Genomic DNA, 13,914 nt, shown 5'->3' on the forward strand with positions numbered 1-13,914 from the left:
TTAGAGTGCTGTACTACTCAAAAAAGGCTGGTCTAAAATTCACAAAAATATTTTCCTGGGCTTTTCAAGATTTCTTTCTTCCCAAAGTAGCCACATCACTGGTAACTAATGACGTCCTCAAGGGTAAATAGTAAGTATTTGAAAAGTTTACTACTCTCAATGATTTCTTTTTGTCAGACAGTCTCTGAAGCAAACTCGGGGGCTGTCACATGTTTGTTAGAAAGATACTGCCAGTTTCAGAACTCCCACAGCATTAAGTAGATGTCTCTGGAGGTTCCTTTATGCATCTAAAAATAATTAAATAAAATATCTTTTTTTTTTTTTTACTTTCTCTGTGCAAATTTTAAGCTTTTCAATCACCTAAATGTAATAGAGCCTGGTGTGATAGTACTAAGAATTCTCCCATTTAATGTCTAGGAAATTGCAGGAAGTTTATAATTTCCTTTGATAATCTGCTGTATTTCCCTTTTCGGGACATCCTGCAGAATGCAATGTTCACAAGCTGCATTTCATGATGCAAAAATTCTTCTTACACTAAACTAATTTGACACCAAAAAGAACAACTACTGGCCAAATTCAATGCCTCAAGTAACTCGGGACCCTCCTTGTACCTTACACCATTACTCATTCATGTGGCTCCTTTACAGCGTGAGAATCTTCAACAATTTTGAATCAATGGATAATTGTACACTGAATAAGACACCAGGACAAGATGTAGTACACCACCACTACTGCACTTGCATTTTGGCCCAAGTGACCAATTACAAGCATCAAAATCCCATAAATTCACGTACAAATGAATTAGCACAAGATCTGTTTTTCATGCAACACGCAGAAGTTTCACATCCCACAAAGAACAAAGTTGAAGCACAGAGTGGGGCACTTTCGTTAGAAACAGGAAAAGGTCATTATTCAAATTCATATTTTGACATAAGCAGAAGAGTCAAATTCACCTTTTGGTGAAAGAGGTAAACACCCATAACTAGTAAAAAAACCCCATAAGATTCACAGCCCTCAGCTAAGAGATTTACCTTTTGAAATTTTATTTCAAAACTGACGTTGTGTTTGGCTGCCAGATCCTTTGCTTTCTAACAATAATGAGGCCTAACCACTCAAAGATAGCTAAAAAACTGCAAGTACACTTCTGGAAACCATAGATTAGCACCTCCCTCCAGTTGGGCATTTTCAAAATGAAATATTTCACAGCCATATTTATCAGAGCAAATAAAGTTTTGAGAGAATTGTTACTGTGTTTCCTCCATTTTAGGAGAGTGCTCAGCTAATAAACATACTTGATTTTTCAAGCCATTGCTAGCTTTTCAATTCTTTGTCCACTGCAGGCGTGGCCTTGTAGCATACCATTCCACAGATTCAGTCTAATTTCTATGGCATCTACTGACTATTTCTCCATTTCTGGGGAAAATTAAACAATATTTCACTTGCTTGCTGGCATGTATGGCTTTCAGACATGATTCTTCCACGTAGCTACTTGAATTTGTACTATGAGCTAAAATTATATGAATCAACCAGGGCTGAGCAATTGTATCTTTTTCTTGGAAAACTTTGTTTTCTGCCTTGGAATATTTAAGTACAATTAATCAGGTGCTCTAATACAAGCATCTCTGCTGTTATGGTGTCTATTTCTAGAAGTTTAGCTTTATGGCAGAACACCACATGCCACCTCTTAGACCCTCTCACAAACATAGGATTTTTGGGGTTTTGGGATAGGATTTTTTGTTCGAGACATGACAGAGTAATGGAAGCAGAAGAATCTCATCCTCTTCTGTACATTTTCAAGGAGTCTTACATGTAAGAGTCACAGAAACAGAAACATTTGGAAATGCCAACTTTAAAGTCACAAATTTGACGAGGCAAAAATTATTCTTTTGATTTGTTTTCCTTCTTTGAGGGAGGGCTGTTCATTCAATTTTTAAACCCCGGATTTTAATGCAAGTTTTCCCTGTCAAAGACAGGATTCTCACTTGCAAAAGGAAAACATGGGCTTTTGCAAATGTAAAAGCTGTATCTTTACGAAGAATTTCCATTTAAAATATCCCATATGAGCCCATAAAGTCAATAAATATTTTTGGCTTGAAGCAGATAACAGATACATCCAAACAATTAGAAAAGGCCAAAATATATTATGCAAATTGGATGTATTTAGCATGAACTCTCTGCAATTTCTATATAAACAAGTGATTAGAAAGTTCCCTTCAAAGGCCAATGTGATTAGCAGAAAAACTTCACAAATTCATTTACTGCCTAATGAAGTACATGTGGTTTTTTCCTTAGAGTTACCACAAGTTGTATATCAGCTATCTATCAAAGCAATGATTAGAATGATGCCTTTTGTTCTAAGATCTCTTACAACGCTCTCACATTTTAGCTCTGGTTGTCCATGATCTAGAAAAAATTTTTAAATTAAAAAAAAAGGGAGAAAAAATGAGTCTTCATCTTGGGGTATCCACAGAAAAAAAATTAGCCACTTGAACATAAGTAACAATGGCACAAATTCTAGACACAGCAAGAGGCTGAAAGAGTCCTGAAAATCCTCCATTCACACATGCTGAATTATTTACAGTCAGGTATTGATAACTCTCTAACTTAGGAGCACTTACAGAAAAATTGAACTGGTTATTTTTTAGTTTACTGAACTAAGGACTTGTTCTTTTTCATCTTGAAACTCGACAATAGGTGTTTCAAGAGACATTTTACAGACAAAAACAGGCCAAGTAACATGTGTGAAGGATTCATTATGGTCTATGGAGTAAATAAGTTGGAATAAATGTTTACATGGAGCAAGACCTAGAAGGAGCTCATATTTCCTTGTTTGCATGTGTTTTAGTCAGTCCCTAAATGTAATCTGTACATAGTTTTTTGTGGTTTCATAAAACGTTGTTAAACTGTCCAGCCTGGTGATAGGTACTATATGACACTGCAAAAGGTTTACTGTTCTCAAACTCTCAGCACTCTAGAAACAAACAATCAGTTCCATCTGCAAAAGGCAGCTGAATAAAAATAAAACCTAAATTGTAGTAGAAAGGAACACGTAGACAGCGGGGGAAAAGGATCAACTGCCACAATTTATTGCTATAGTATAAATGGTGCGGCAACTTTAACATGGCAGGGCACTTACAGCAATATTATTCTTGTTAGAGCACTGCTCTGTCAGAGAAAACAAGAGTTCATTCACAGACATTAAATACAGCAGAAAAAAAATTCGGGGAAGTGATTTGTACTTCATGGCAAAATGGTATATCCTCCCCTTTCCTGTTTTGATCCGCACTGGAACATACCAGTCAACTATTGAATGTAGTCCACTGTTCAAACGCAAGATTAACTGAGATGCTCCATGGCAAGCAAATAAATTTGCTTCCAGTGGAATAATTATTCTTACAGAATGTCATCTTCTCTTACAGCAGAGAGAGACAGGTGATGGCATTCAATAAAATGTGATTTTTATTCCCATTTTCTTGACATGAAGAGATGTATGACTTGCTCAGCTCCTTTGAAATACATGCTCTGAGGTCATGTCTTTTTTTTTTTTTTAGAATGCCATCACCAACTACATAATAGTTAGGTGACTAGGAAAAGTGGTAATATTATTTTCCATTCAATGTAATCCTGCATAAGCACATGAAAGAGCAGCTATTCATGTAATGGGCCCAGCAATATTGCAGTCTTTGTTTCCATATTTTTGAAAGCTAATCCTACCTACATTTGAGCTACTCAGATATATCTACAGCAAGTTACTATGTGACAAGTGTTCCAAATATGACAAGAGCTATTATCTGTAAAGAAAAAACTGAATCTATAACTCTTTGTAGCATCTGATATTCTTTAGCATTTCAAATAATTAGCAGCTTATTCCAAAAACATTTGAACAGTTAACAGATTTGATACCTATGGTTAATCCTCATTCAAATTACAATTACATGATATAATTACATGTAAATAAGAAAAATGAATTCAATGTAACTCTTACTCTTTTCAGTGTTGGGCTCTATGTTGGGAATCATACAGTATGTACAATTAGATTTATACTGCTAAGCTAAAAATATTGGTGAAGATCTAAAAATGACGAACAGTGCCTTTTAAATTAATGTCTTATTAGTTGAGTGAAGTACACTGACAAAGAATAATTTATGCTTATTCAAACTGCTCTCGACATCTTCAGGTGTTTCCAAATGAGCTCACAGAAGAGTGATTAAATGCATCTGATAACAAGCCACACATTGCTGAAATTACTTACCGCCTCATTTTATGATTAATTAAACATGTAGATTAAAGTTGCAAAAGAATTTAGATTAATGAGCAAGTTAAGTCTTGCTGATATAAGTGAATTGGGAATTGGATGCTCTGTGGAACTTTATAAACATGCATTTTATAATGAGTAAGACAAGGCTACATGTTGAATCCTGGCCACAAGGGCCTTTGACGATGCAGTCTTTTTTAACATGGTTTGACAGCTTTCAAATAACATTCTACTATAGACTTTAAACTTTGTGCATTGCTGTAAAACATGAGACTACATAACTCATGTATTAGGAGTACGATTATTTCAAAGCTCTCCAAGGTAATGACCCCCTGTAGCAGCAGCTGTTCAGAAAAATTACAAGCTCGATTGTTATTTTAATCAGAGAGAATTTAGTAGTTAAAAGCAGTTATGCAACTAGTAAAATTATACGACACTCCATCAGCAGCCTTATAGCATCTTTCATGGTCCTGTTCCTCCCAATTCCCCCACCAAAAAACCTTGGTCATATTAGTGAAACAGGGTGTTCAGTGATTCATGAAAAATAAAGTCATTTATTAAATCTGGTTTCTGTGCAAGGCAAGGTAACATTTAAATATGTGATTATTCTTATCAGCGGCAAGAGTATGTAAAAATATCTGCTAGGTTTGCCAATGGTTCATTTTTCCTCTTTTAAGAACATCTACACCTATTCCACCCAGCTCTGTCTGCATCAGAAAGGCAAACTGGACTTCATGGCTTTGCAGGGCAAAAGCAAATCACATCACTCATCCAGATGTGCTTTGCTTTGTACAGGCCGCTGAAACTGAAACTATTGACTTATCTGTATATTTATGTCATTTGTAAAACTTTGCTCATCTACTGCATCAAATGACTCCTGCAGAGCAGACTCATACCTCAGACTCACCTGAGGTGGCTGGCTACTTTTAAACCGTACGTTTTTGTTTTTTTTAATTTGGATAAGAATCCGTTTCCTTGTCCTAAATGCGTCCTACCAATTTACATCCTAACTTCAAAATATCAAAGGTCTGTCCAACAAAAATCAAGGACAACAAGAACCAAAAATGTGCATTCAGCACAAATTGCTCATGAAAAATATTAACCTCAGGTCACTAAGGTATGCTCATTTTTTCTGAGCATGTGTACCAACAGAAGTACAATGCCTTTATTTAGACTTCTACAGCAGAGCACATGCCTTGAATACTTTGACTTCTTACTGATTCACTACAACACTTTAGCATAAGTTAATTATCAACCTTCAGCTGGACTGGTGCACATCAGTGTATCATTCAGAACTCCAGAACTGCCAGTTCCTACCTATTCTGTGCCGAGTGATGCTCGAAGATCATATTTACTGCCCTAGGACTACAAGCCTCATCTGATTTATTAAAAGTGGATAGTGATTTTGTCATTTAGGGTCAGGCCTGTCCTGCATCCATAGAATCAGTTTTTCTGTTCTGTTTTCAAACTGAGATTAAGCTTTTCATATACAACTACTTTATAATAATAAATATATAATATATTTGAAAGTATCTTCACTAATCAATCAATAAATAAATGATAATCCTTATTGTGTACGTAATGTGATAATTAATTCTTAGGAAAGGTACCTCCAATTTGCTAAACAACTCTACCTCTACCTATGCATTTTAGTGCTGTCTGCCAGATTCTCTGGCTTTCCTTCAGAAGACACTGCTTGTTTCATTAACAGTGCTCTGGCCTTGTAATGTAGCAGGTTACAGTCATACAAAGGCATAAATTTACTCAAATGTAGTAAACTTTAATTGTAAGTTAAGGGTTTGGTCTGTTTCACATTGAACTTCCAAAATTCTGGGACATCTGTGCTCACCAGTCTAGGTCAATTACATCACACTCTGAACACACTCCTAATATAACAATCTCACTAAACTGCAGAACAAACCAGAAGCAACAAAGTATGAGCTGAAAGAAGTTTTCCTCATAGCATGCTGAACATACTCATGATTAAAATGTTTCATTTTCCTCAAGTGAAAAAATAACTTCGCAGTCAAATAAAATGGCTTTGCTGGAGTCAATAAATGCAAGTCAACGGCAAATCCATGCTGGTGGCACAAGGTAGGTTGTGGGTGTTTTTCTATTTTTGATATTCAGTGAAAAAAAAAGAATCTCACCATAGGTCAATATTTGATAGCAGATAGCAAACACGTGTTCTTACTTATTAGAAAATTGTCTAACCATTAGAAAATTGTCTAACCACAATAAATTTTATTATCCAGTTCACTTTTTCCATGTATTTTTGTTCTTCCCTGTCACATGCATTTAATGTATTCTACTGAAAGAAACCTAGTGTGTGGATGCAATACAGAGTAGCACATAAAATCTTCAGAAACTAATATCTGAAAGGTTTTAAGAACACACCGAAGTACAGGACAAACAAACAAGTGGCAACTTGCCACCCAGCTCAGAGTTCAAAGGAACAAGTATTGAAAAGGTAACTCTCAAAAACCTCAAAAATGAAAGAATATATTAGCTTTCCCTAACTTTTTTACCCAACAGAACACTTTTGATCCCTTTCCATAAGCTTACCACCAAGGACTACATTTCCTGAATTCAGCTATTTGCTCAGAGGGTGAGGCAGCTCCACTCCTCTCCATGTCACCATAGCACACTGAAGCTGTACTCAAAACAGTTAAAAGGAGGAAATAGAATTGTTGCACAAAGGCATTTTTAAAGAGCAATCTGATCTCCACTGAAGCTCTAGGCTTCAGAAATACTAAAAAAGTACAGTTAGCTGATTAAACTTTTAATTAGTCTGTTAACAAAACTCTGTTCATCCGGTTTCCAACAGCAAACTTGTTTTAATGTATTTTAAAGGATCCTAAGGAAGAAAATCCAAATTTAACAACAAATATGAATTCTCACTCGAGTTTTAAAACAAGTGGCTTGGACACTTATAATCATTGCTACTTTAAACTTGCAGAAAGATTTAGACTCCTGAATTGAACTGATAGGAATTTTTCACATATTCCACCATTCTATAAAACTTATTACAACTATCAGGCTGGCTTCAAATTTTGTCAAACCTAAAGCAAAACCCTTAAAGAAATCTGCTGGGATTTCTGGCAGAAAATACTTGTCACAGAGATCCTGGTAGGGTCTGTTGTCAAGGTTGTCTGAGGCAGGTATCTGAAGCATTCCCTAGATACCCACAGTGAAACTGGCATTTTGAAACTGATACCGTGGTTATTAAGTCTTCAGATACTTAAGAAGTGGTCTGGAAATAAATATTCTGTGGTCAAAAGCTGAGACCACTTAACTCTGCATCTACTTCTACCCTGTAAGCAGATTACTGAGACACAAAAATTAAAGCATGCAGATGAAGTTTAAAGATATACAAGAACTATAAGAAATATTTTTCCCTGGAGATTTGCCAGTGGAAAATGTTGCTAACTTGTCTGTTTCTTGAAGAGCATGTCCAGCAGATCCCATCTACTATAGAATGATATGTTCTCACAGACAGAAAAGGAGATTGCTTCAAAGCTATCAGTCAGGGCTGACTACAGAGAAGAATCCTCCTACTCAGCTGTTCTCCAGAATCATCTTTCCAACATGTAAATATGAACAAAACATTAACCAGAGAATTAATGAAAATAACTCTGATTTATAGTCCATATCTGATTTACACACATACCTTCTATTGTAAGAAAACAAGCATTGAGAATTATTACCCTTTCACTTTTTTTTTCTACCTCAGTAATTGCACAGAAACATTGCTAAAGGCAGTACCAGGGAAAACTCTGGGTTTTTTGTGTCCAATACTGCTTGATAGAACAAATCAAAGATGTAAAACAGTTTAAATTAATTGCCTCAAAAGGAGACACCTTCACACTGTAATATAGAATAAGAAGAAACTTTAGCTGGAAGGAATTAAGGAGCGGCCTTTTAAGTCATGATTGTACTAATTCATGGAACAGATAGAAATTTCTCCTGCTGGCAGAGTTGGTTTGCATTCAGGAATGGATGCAGGAAAAGCCCAGTATGGATGATTAAAAAATGGACAGAAATATGTGCATGTGCCAGTAGCACGTGGAGACAAATAGTCCAAAGAATGTTCAGATGACATTTGACGTTACCAGCACATGACAACACACTGCATTATATTTAAAGACAAGAACCAGGATGACATGTCTAAGCTTCCAGAGCTCTTCATGTTACTTGCTCACTTAGCTTCTAGTATCCATCCAAAATTAACCTTAAGTGTCTCCCTGTACAAGGGTAAAAAATAGGAAAAAGAAGGAGCATCTGCATTCGAACCCATGACACCACTGACATTTTACTGACTTTATGAGATGAATAAATGAAAGGGGCGACTTCACAAAAGTCATTTTGATATTGCTTAGAGCTATAAAGCTAAACTTAGATTAGGCAAATCAAAATAATTCTATTGAACTTGTCCTGGTAATACCAAACCCCCCCAGCAGTGGTTAAGTCACCCTGTTTGTTGAATACAGATGTTTCCTGCTGGAAGAAAAAAAAAACAAACTGAAAAAAAAAGCAACATAGCTTATAATTTCTGTATCTTTGACCACTGTCACTATAAGATGCAAGAGAGGATTCTCAAAACTCTGTATGTGAGTTTCCAGTCCTGACTGGAAACTGTGAGGAAAGCTCTCACTTCTCTCCTCTTAAATGATCTAAACTAAGCCTTATTCAAAAAAATAAAAACCATTGAAAGATACTCAGATATCATGGTTATGGTGGCCACAGGAGGTTCTCAAACACAGTTAAACAGGCTTATTGACTATTACATAAGTGCTTTTCAGAGTTTTTCATCTCACACAGAAGAAATTACAGGGTGGGGGATGTGGAAAAAAAGAAGCAAAAACCAGAATATAAGGGGAAAAGAGAGCTCATTGTTCCATTGCCCCAACAAATCAATATTTTGAAATAACACTTTGTTACAGAGCTCCCTTTTTTCTCCTGCAAAGTGAGTATTAGTCATATTTATCTGAAATCTATCAGGTCAGTGTGAGACACAGTCAACAGAGAAAGACATTTTGGAAGGACACCACTTGCTGCATGTTCCTCAGTTTTAGCTTAAGCCAGCTTGATCTTCATTCTGCTCTCTACTGGGTATTCAGAGAGCCAGAACTGGGCTTTATTATTCCAGAAAGCCACACATCTCCTATGTATGGCAGACATTCAATCTTAATGGATCCCACAGCAACTCCATCAAGATACTAAATAAGAGCAGGGGTAGGCTTGTCAGGCGCAACAGATGAGTGCTCTGGGAGCAAAGAACAGCTCATCCACCATGTGTCATGGGCTTTTCAACATATTTCCATCTTTCCCCGGGATTAGTTGAAGAATGGAAAGGAGAGTTTGGCAACCAAATATATGCCTCTGCTTAGGGAGAACTAAGAAGAATGAGGAAGGATTACTTCCCTTATTTCATGGGCAGGAAAAATCATCCATCAGAATGACAAATGCAGTACCTTTATAGGCTCACAGCCATTCTCTGAGCAATTCTGTGGTGCTATTGTGAACTCACTGCTACTTTCCTGTTAATCTGCTTTAAAAAACCTCAACAGCTGCTGAGAACACCAATAATAATGCTTTTAATAATAACCAAACCTTATAGCAGAAACCTTATAGCAGTCTTCCAGTATCTAAATGGGGGCTACAAGAAAGCAGCTAGAGAGTTTTTACCGGGGCATGTAGTGATAGGACACACAGGAGTGACTTTAAACTGAAATAGGAGAGGTGTAGATTAGATGTTAGGAAGAAATTTCACTATGAAGCTGGTGAGGCACTGGAACAGGTTGCCCCAGAAGCTGTGGATGCTCCATCCCTGGCAGTGTTCAATGCCAGGTTGAACGGGCCTCTGAGCAACCTGGTCTAGTGGGAGGTGTCCCTACCCATGGCAGGGGGTTGGAATGAAATGATCTTTAAGGTTCCTTCCAACCCAGGCCATTCTATGATTTGAATACCTCAAAGTATAAGTAGGTTGACTCAAACACTAAAAGGGGAATGGCACAGAAGGCCCTGAGTGCCAGTTTGTGTTTGTAGAACTACCAACATGAAGGAATCAGACAGTTATAAGGAATGGATCATGTCACGGGGCTCCTGAAACAGTGAATGACCAGAACCAAACAAAAAGCGAGAGTAAAAATGAATTCTTATGTTTGCATCGAGAGCCATGAACAATTCAAGGACACAGTCAGGTACAAGACATGTAAAAAATACTCATGTGGAAATATCAGGAAAGTATTTCAACTGTTGGGTCAGGGATTTTTTTCCAGCCCAGACAGAAGGGCAGGAGGGGAGTGTTGGCATTTAAATTTATAAAAACACGGAACCTTGTGATCTTTGTTGCCATATTAAACAGAAACTAAAGTAACTTCTGAGAAATCTTTTGTGTTAGAACTCTGTAGATTAATAGGATGCCCAAACTAATCTGGGAGTCTAGAAACAGGACTAAGTGGATATTCTCAAAAGACTGTGTTTCAATAGACCTCTCACGCACTGGGAGCTTGGATAGGAATATAATGACTACTCCACTTCATCATCTAATATCTGTTAAAGACATTTAAATACTTCCTTAGTAATATTACTTCCTCCGGTTACAACAACTGCAGACTGAGACGTCCTGGGAAAATATTCTCTTATCTATAGAGCCTCTGTTTTTCTGTTACTATGAAACTTCTGTCCTTCATTAACATTCAAATCACCTTCTTTCTCTGCAGCTGGTGGAGAGGCACTTCACTTTTTTGTCCTAGCAGTGATATAGCAGAACCTTTAACCAAGAACAGGATGTGTCTGGGATCACCTTTAGAGTTTAAAGTTTGTAAACTCTTAGGTTTTTTAGAATCTTGACGGCAAAACAGAGAAGTGGTCCAGGAAATAGCTGTAATTAGGAATCATCCTTTTCTTTCTTTTCTCCCTGTTTTTAGAATGGTTGTTTCAAATAAACTGGCCTTAAACACTGCATAAAGGGCAGTTCCAGGAGGTTATTCTGGTGAGACATGTATTTGCTTTCTTTAAAAAAAAAAAAACTAAAAAAATGCTGCTTTCCCTAACACCAGATAACCTCTCCCTTCCACTCACAAAAATACCAAAAACCGTAATCCTACATCTTTGAAGAGAGAAAGAACACTTTAGGACAGCAGAATTCAACACTTCTTTCAGCTTTGTTAGGCTTAGAAAGTGGTTTTGCAAACAGACTTTCGCAACACTACCAAAGAAATCTTTGGTCAAATTTGTCAGAGAAACTAGAAAACTAATTTGACTCAGCTAACTAATCTAGTTTTCAGTGCTAAGAGCTAAAGGCTAAAACAGTTCCCTTTAGTAATATCACTTTTACCATCCCTGGACAGAATTACATATTTGTAACATATTTCAGTTACTTTTCATATGCATTACTGGAAGGGTAAAAATACCTGTTTGATGGCACTAGCCAACCAAAGTTTGGGAACTCCTAACCTGAAGGTTAAACACCAGTTCTCAAAATTTTTGAGCATTATCAACAATGAATATTCAATTATAAATACAAAGTTTAATATATTTACTATAAATACCATTTTCCACAAAATAAAGTTTTAGTTTGCAGCTGGATAAAACATAAAATATTTCTAGATATTGGAAATTATATTATACTACTTATATCTATGTTCTGTCACTTATATCATGTTCAGGCCATTTTAATTAAGTAAGTTAACTCTTATTTGCCAATTATATTTTTTAACCGCAAAAAAAATCTATTTTATTCTGTTTAGTTTGTAATACTGCATTTTTTCACTATAGTCATTAATGGTAATATTGTGATTATATTAACAAAGAACAGTCAATTACTTTTTAAATCCCTGCTATTTTTCAGTTTGTAGAATTAGTGCAATTGGTTAACAGCAGAAGGAACTCATTTTGGTGTTCACTTAGTTTTATAGTCCCTACTCGGGAGTAAAACAAAAACTTTAATTGAATCAGAGAAAATAATTAAAACCAAAAAAAAAATCTTAATTTTCTTTTTGATATGTTTCTGTTTGATTATGACATTCATTTGTCATAGTCTCAAAATTTATTAAGGCTCCAATGTAATTAATTTACAAAATCTGATGTAAAAAAAATTTAAAACCTGTCACTTTTTGAAAGAAATACCAAACTACTGTATTCAAGGTAGTGAAAGTATTTCTTTGATGAACACTAAATGCTCTGTTGTGCTAGATGGGAACTGCATGAACATATCTTACAAAAAAAAAACCACATTTTATCCTGTAGCTATATAGATGCAATATTCTTTAAAAGTATGATTGGCTGAAGAGGATATTTTTACAACTGAAGCCTAATCTGAAAACAAGCCTTTGGCACATACTTATTGAAAAATGCTAAAAACAGAAGGAACATGTATAATTCCTATAGTAACTAGAACATGGAGAACCATATACCATTTAAAAGCAGTAAGGTATTTCCTAGTGAGCGTGGGTAACTTGAGAGTTATTAACATGTCAGTAGTTTAAAATTGCCCCTACTGAATGGTAATACAAGTAGCAGCAATTGTTACTACAACTACTGTATTTATAATAGTAATAATTGAAAGCAGTGTAACAGCCATTTGTGGTTAATCCCTCTTTTGGGCACTAGAATTTCCAATCCCTTCTATGATTGCAGCTTAAAAAAAAATATGAAAGACTGAGAAAGGAAACAAAGATGAAATGAGCTGCTCATAGCCATAAAACCAGGAGCAACCACCGCAGGTCAACCTGCCTGGACACAAACACTGAATGACCTTGAAGAGCTTGCATTTTCTTAGCTCATGAAAACTTATGAAAAACATCCTCTCTCTGCACCCAAACTGGGAAGGATCTAAACAACCACCAAGAAGAATGTTTAGGAAAAATATATCAGAGCATAGTACTCACCCCAGAGACTGGAGACTGGCACTAACTCTCACGGAGAAGCAAGAGCATGGAAGCTGATCCCTCTCATTTTCACCAAGTTGCACCACCAAATTGGCCTCCCTCCCATTCTCAGGTGCTGCTCCCCTGAATGCTAATGCCTATCACATGTGCTTACAAGGCAAAGAAAAATCCCCTAAATTTCATTGGGCTGGACAGAGCAATATTTCAAGAAGCAGCTGTTGTTGGTAGCATTCAAGTTTATTGGCAATCCTTATGAAACTACCCCCAAAACACATACTGTGTCTGATCTCATGTTAAGAAGGCTTTTCTCTAAAGAGTATTGAATCACTTTAATGTAGATTCTAATGCTGCCTTACTCTGCTTTCAAGGTAGCCAGTAAATTCAGCTTTACTACAGTACTATAAAGATGTGAAGGAACTGTAACAGCATCTAAAAATGAGCTGTTGCCACTATACTGTTCAGTTTAGAAAACTCTAAACTGAATACTGATGAAAAATGTTAATGATAGTTTGCTGAGTTGCCAAGAGAAATGAGACAAGACAATTCACTACATTTTTGTTATAAAATGTAAATTAAAACATCCTAAAGAATCTGCCACAACTCCAAGAAGGACTGAAAGGAAGATCTAAACATTTTTTTTAAAAGAGCTATCCAGCAGCCATATTTACCTAATCAGTACAATCACAGCAAAGACCTCAGTATTCACAGAATTTTAACTCCTGCGAAGTCCTGTCTATTGCAAGGAGGGACCTCAAAGTATTTAAA

The 13,914-nt window shown here is 36.2% G+C and overlaps 1 protein-coding gene across 4 annotated transcripts in view; it reads right to left on the reverse strand.

Annotated features, from left to right (window-relative positions):
- SOX6 (SRY-box transcription factor 6) overlaps positions 1-13,914 on the reverse strand; it is a 370,303-nt gene that overhangs the window by 291,387 nt on the left and 65,002 nt on the right. The gene's annotated exons all lie outside the window — the stretch shown is intronic.

The sequence above is a fragment of the Camarhynchus parvulus genome, chromosome 5, assembly GCF_901933205.1.
Source record: "Camarhynchus parvulus chromosome 5, STF_HiC, whole genome shotgun sequence".
In the NCBI taxonomy this organism is placed as follows: Eukaryota; Metazoa; Chordata; class Aves; order Passeriformes; family Thraupidae; genus Camarhynchus; species Camarhynchus parvulus.